This window comes from Myotis nattereri (assembly GCF_964212035.1).
Source record: "Myotis nattereri genome assembly, chromosome: 7".
NCBI lineage: Eukaryota > Metazoa > Chordata > Mammalia > Chiroptera > Vespertilionidae > Myotis > Myotis nattereri.
Window position 1 is genome coordinate 73,235,851 of NC_138082.1, and position 6,131 is coordinate 73,241,981.

Sequence of the window (6,131 nt, forward strand, 5' to 3'; positions counted from 1 at the left end):
TGAATATAAAGGTTGCTGTGTTGAAGCCAGAGATTCAGTTAATGGTATTTAAATAAAATTTGAAATATTCTGGTGGGAAATGCCAAGGGCAACTCTGCCACACTTCGTCTCCATGACAATTATTTAAGTGACCTGCCTACAAGAAAAAAATCTAGAGATTTTTGATTTGAAGATTCTCCATTGAAAGATGTTGGTTAAGAGAGAACCAAGATGGCAGCATAGGTAAACTCCAATACTCCCCGCCTCCACAGCAAAAGTACAACTAAAATACAGAACAACTATCATTCAGAACCACCTGAAATCTGGCTGAATGGAAGTCCTACAACTAGAGAAGTAAAGAAGAAAGAACATCAAGACTAGTAGGAGGGGTGGAGGCACAGAACGGGCTGGTTGTTTTTATAATTGGGAGGGGTATCTCCATTGCAGAGGCCTCCCATAGGAAGCAAAGGGTCCCAGACCCACACCAGACTCTCAGCCCAGGGTTCCAGAGCTGGGAAGAGAAGTCCTCATACTTTGGGCCATAAAAACCAGCGGGGATTAAGGCTGAGGGACAGGGAGGCTGCTGGAGACCCAAGCATTTCCTCTTAATGGGCCAGCACATGAAATTACTTGGACTCACTCCCTCTGGGCTCTAGTGCTGGGGCAGCAGACTCAGGGGGGAAGCGGGGAATTCAGGGACATATGAGGAGGAACTGGATTATCTGGCATCAGAGCAAGAGCTTGGGGGCAGCTTTCTCCCAGATGGGGATGCTCATAGGGGGCATTGTTCCTATGCTGAAACCTCCCCTGTTCAGAGCTGACAGGCAGCCATATCTGAGTTTTCATCAGGCTGGCTCTCACTGTTTGCTCTGTCCTGGTGATTCCTTGAGTCCCCACCCCATCCAATTTGCAGCCCCACCCACACAGGCTGTGTGCAGGGGCTTTTCCATATAAATGACCTGTCCTGTCTCAGGCTTCACATTTTGCTAAAATCTCTTAAACAAGCAGTAGATGGTACCAGTGTGCTCCAAACCTATCAATAAAAGGCCCAAGACCTGGCACTAGCACCAGCCTGCCTTGCTTCACAGCTGATCCTCGTCTGGGCACATCACAAGCCCAATAAAAGTAGCAGCCATCTGCCTATCACTCTGTAGCTCTTGCCAAGTGTCCCCAGGTAGTGGCTGATTTTGCACCTCCCAGGAGGCCCCAGAGCCAGTGTACCCAGTAGAAAGCTTCAGACCATACCAGATTACAACTCTATACCTCTACAAGCTACACACTCAAGGGGAAGACTTAGTGAGCACCAAAGCCCCACTGAAGCAAGTTCTGCTCCATAGGGTTGTCTCCTATACAGCATCTATTCCATTATAGTCGCAGCTGGTCTTCACTGGCCTGGAGGTCAATTCCTCCCAGAGACACCAACAACAATCAAGGCTCAACTACAATAAGACTTTTCACACAGCCCACGTAGGCGGGAGCACCCAGCTCAGGTGACTGGGGATGCTGAACCACAGACCCCTATAGGTCACCTACTACACAAGGCCACTCTATCATAGCAGCTCTACCTAATACATAGAAGCGAACACAGAAAGAAGCCAAAATGTGAAGACAAAAAAAACATGTCACATATGAAAGAACAGATGAAATTTCCAGAAAAATAACTAAATGAAATGGAAGTAAGTGAACTACTAGATATAGTTCAAAACATAAGGTTATTCAATGATCTTAATGAGAACTTCAAGGGACTTAGGGAAACCTCCAAGAACCTTAGTGAGAACATCAAAGACATGAAAAAGAACCTTTCAGAAATTAAGCATACACTAACTGAAATAAAGAATAATTAACAGGGATTCAACAGTAAAGTAGAGGATTCTAAGAATCAAATCAATGATTTGGAATATGAAGAAGCAAAAAAACACCCAATCAGAATAGCAAAAAGAAAAATGAATCCAAAAATATGAAGATAGTGTAAGGACCTTGTGGGACAACTTCAAGCATACCAACATTTGCATTATGGTACCAGAAGGAGAAGAGAGACAGAAATATATTGAAAAGCTATTTGAAGAAATGACAGAAAACTTCCCCTACTTGGTGAAAGAAATAGACTTACAAGTCCAGGAAGTGCAGAGAGTCCCAAACAAGAAGAACCCAAAGAGCCCCATACCAAGACACATCATAATTAAAATGCTATGGGTTAAAGACAAAGAGAGTATCTTAGAAGCAGCAAGAGAAAAGCAGTTAGTTACCTATAAGGGAGTGCCCATACAACTGTTAGCTGATTTCTCAACAGAAACTTTGCAAGCCAGAAGAGAGTGGCAAGAAATATTCTACGTGATGAATAGCAAGGACCTACAACCAAGATTACTCTACCCAAAAAAGCTATCATTTAGAATACTCAGTGAAATATTTTCATTTTTGTTTGATTCTTAATATTTTCCCTAGCAAATTGGCAAAAATTTAAAAATATATATTCAAAATTAAAGTGAGTTATGAAGGCTATATTTCTATATTTTATAGTTTAGAGTATATCAACAATTCAGCAATGTAACTATGATATAAAGAATATATTGGATAAAGAAGATGTGGCACATATATACTGTAGAATATTACTCAGCCATAAGAAAAGATGAAATACTGGCATTTGTAACAATGTGGATGGTCTTCAGGCAAAGGCTATTATTATGGGCCAAGGAAGACTTCTCAAAAATAGAACCTAGACTAGAAAAGAAAGTCAGATGGGTGGAGGATATTACAAGTAATAAAAAATGCCATTTGCCACAACATGGATGGACCTTGAGAATTTTATGCTAAGCTAAATGTCAGTCAGAAAAAGTTAAGAACCATATAATTTCATTCTCATGTGGGATATAAAACTGAAACTCACAGACACAGACAGCAGTATGGTGGCTACCAGAGAGAAGGGGTGAAGGATAGTAAAGGGTGAAGGGGACCAAATATATGGTGCTAGAAGGTGATTTGACTTTGAGTGGTGGACACACAATGTAATATACAGATCATGTATCATAGAAATGTACACTTGAAACCTATATGACCCTACTAACCAATGTCACCCCAATAAATTCATTTTTTTCAAAAAATTCAAAGAATACAGATCAATGTGCCAATATTCTTGTCACAATAACTTCCATTTTGGGAAATCTATCCTTAGCTAGTTATTTGACATGTACAGAGAACAAAACTAAAAGAAAAAGTATATTATTTCATAATTATTTATACTGGCAATATTTTGGAATAACTTAAGTGTCCTACAATAGAAATATAGATGATAACCTTGGTACACCCACCTAATGAATATTATGTAGTGATATAAAATATATTTATAAATAATTTCTAATATGCAAATATTTGTACTTCAATGACAAATGAAAATACAGGATACAAATCATATAGAGAAATCACAATTACAATTATGTGATACAAATGAAAATCTATGCCAGGGAAACTAAGTCTAGAAACAAAACCACAAAAATATCAACAATGTTTAGATAACTGGATGGTTGAACTACCAGCAAATAATTTTCTTTTTCTGACTTTTCTTTCTTTCCAAATTTATACGATAATTGTCATCCCTGTTCTTTAAAGAATGAGTACAGCCTTTCACACCTTACCTTGATTATCATATAATCAAGCAGCCTCCAAGAATACATCACCTTGGCAAACCAAAAGAGATCATTTTATCTAATCATTTCACTGGGGGGAAGGGGGGAGAGAATCCAAATAAAGCTGTTTGGACATTAAACCCAATGGGAAGTAAAGTGTCTTTCTCTAAATTGGGCCTAAACTAAAAAGTGGCCTGTTAATGCTGAACTATGAAGTCATTGAACAAAAACTCCAGGCATTTGTTAAAAGTTCAGAGGCTCTGAGAAATAGGAGACAGATGGGCTCTAAATCATCACACTATTTCATAGGCTGAGAGCAAGTCATAAATAATTCTGGAGTGTGAACATTTTGCTGCTTTATAGACCTTAGCTGTAATTTCAGTAGAACTTAGATATGTTTCTCCTGAAAGTTCAGACTCTAAAATGTTTATGAATATTTTCCAATTCAATTTAAGAAGCATTTATTAGATAGCATTAAGACTTTTTGTAAACTTGATGTGCTAGACATAAGTGAGAAATATATTATAAACTCTGCACTGTGGGCATAGATAGCTGTGCCCAAGCAACCAAGGCAGGCAAGAGAGACAGGACTATCCCTAGTAGCACTGTGTCCCCATAACTCAGTACAGCCAAAAGATGACTGTGGGGTGTTTTCACCCCTCTGAGGAAAGGGAGAAGAGATAGTGTAAGGTTAATGTGTTGTACTTTTAGTTGTGAAAACTAATGTATTTGGCCATATCCCAAAAGAAAGTGGTATTTCCTGCTTATAGTAGAGAAGCAGAGATGTAGTCCCATGTTTGGATAACAAGGATTAAAACTTTTCTTGTTTGCTTTGGCACCTTAAAATGAAATAAAGCTAGGCATTCTGCAATTTCCCATCTCATTTTTTCAAAATGTTTTTATTTATTTCAGAGAGAAAGAGAGAGGGAGAGAGAGATAGAAACATCAATGATGAGAGAGAACCACTGATCGACTGCCTCAAGCACGCCCTACACTGGGGATCTAGCCCGCAACTCAGGTATGTGCCCTGACCAGGAATCAAACAGATGACCTCCTGGTTCATAGGTTGACACTCAACCACCGAGCCAAGCTGGCCAGGCCCCCATCTCATTTTTGTGATGAAAAGCTAAATGATCACACACGGCCTCTTGGTAGGAGATATTCCAGATCTTGGAGTAGGCATTTAATTGTATTTGTCAATGTTTGAGTGTGTGTTAGGGGGTATTCATGGCCATTGTCCAAAGGGACAGAGTCTCATTCATTTCCACAGAGCAGAGCTGATGCTATATAATTTGTGAGGGGCAGTACACAATGAAAATGTGGGGCCGTTTTCTTGTTCAAAAAAACATTAAGAATTTCAGATGTTGAGAAGAGCATTAATCCAAGCATGGGGCCCTTCTGCCTCAGGGTCCTATGCAGACTTCCTAAGAAGTTGGCCCTGATACACTCATCCTTCCAGGCTCGCATCCCATGTTCCTTCTTGGTTGAATCCTCCAATTAGACTCAGTCTATACCCACACCTTAGGCAGGTCCTCAGCACATTTATAACCAGTGTCTTCTGAGTCCAGCTCTCTTCTCCCCCTTGAACTCCTTCCCACAACTCCCAGAAGCTGGTTATTCTCTGCTATTACCTGATTGTTTTGAATCTTCCTTTGTGATATCCCTCAAAGGCCAGACTCTCCAGAGAAGATCCCTACTTAATATAACTTTTTCTTTAAAACTTGGCCAGATTGTACTCCATTTGTTCACACTGAGGGGGGAAAAAGGTTGATAATGCCAATGAGGATGTCTCCCAGAATAACTGAATTTACCCAAGATCATAGAATGCAAGATGGCAGAAATGCCATTTCTCCCAAAAGTCAACTGGGAGGATTCTTAGAAACAAAAGGTTTGATTATACCAAATTGTGCCCCCTATCTTTAGCCATGAATAATCATGTTAATCATGCCTCTATAGTCTTTTATCTTAAACTAGTGGTGCATGAAATTCTTGCACAGGGGAGAGGGGTGTCCCTCAGCCTGGCCTGCACCCTCTCACAATCCGGGACCACTGGCTCCTAACCACTTACCTCCCTGCCTGCCTGATCACCCCTAACCACTCTATCTGCCTGCCTGCTCGCCCACAACTGCCCCCCCTGCCAGCTTGTTCACCCCCAACTGCCCTCCCCTCCTGACTGATCGCCCCTAACCGCCTCTGCCTTGGCCCCACCACCATGGCTTTGTCTGGAAGGATGTCCGGAAGGTCTCCCAGAAGGTCTCCTGTCTAATTAGCATATTAGCCTTTTATTAGTATAGACTAGAGGCCCGGTGCATGAATTCATGCATGGGTGGGGTCTGGCTGGCCTGCCCCAATCAGGGCCTATTGGGCCAGGCTGGCCAGGGGGAGGGGCCGTGGGTGGTTGGCGGGCCAGGCCCGCCCCTGGTCAGGGTTAGGGGGGCTGATCAGGGGCAGAGCCAGCTGGCCCCATCCCCTGGTCAAACTCCCAGTGGAGGGGACAATTTGTATATTAGCCTTTTATTATATAGGATGATC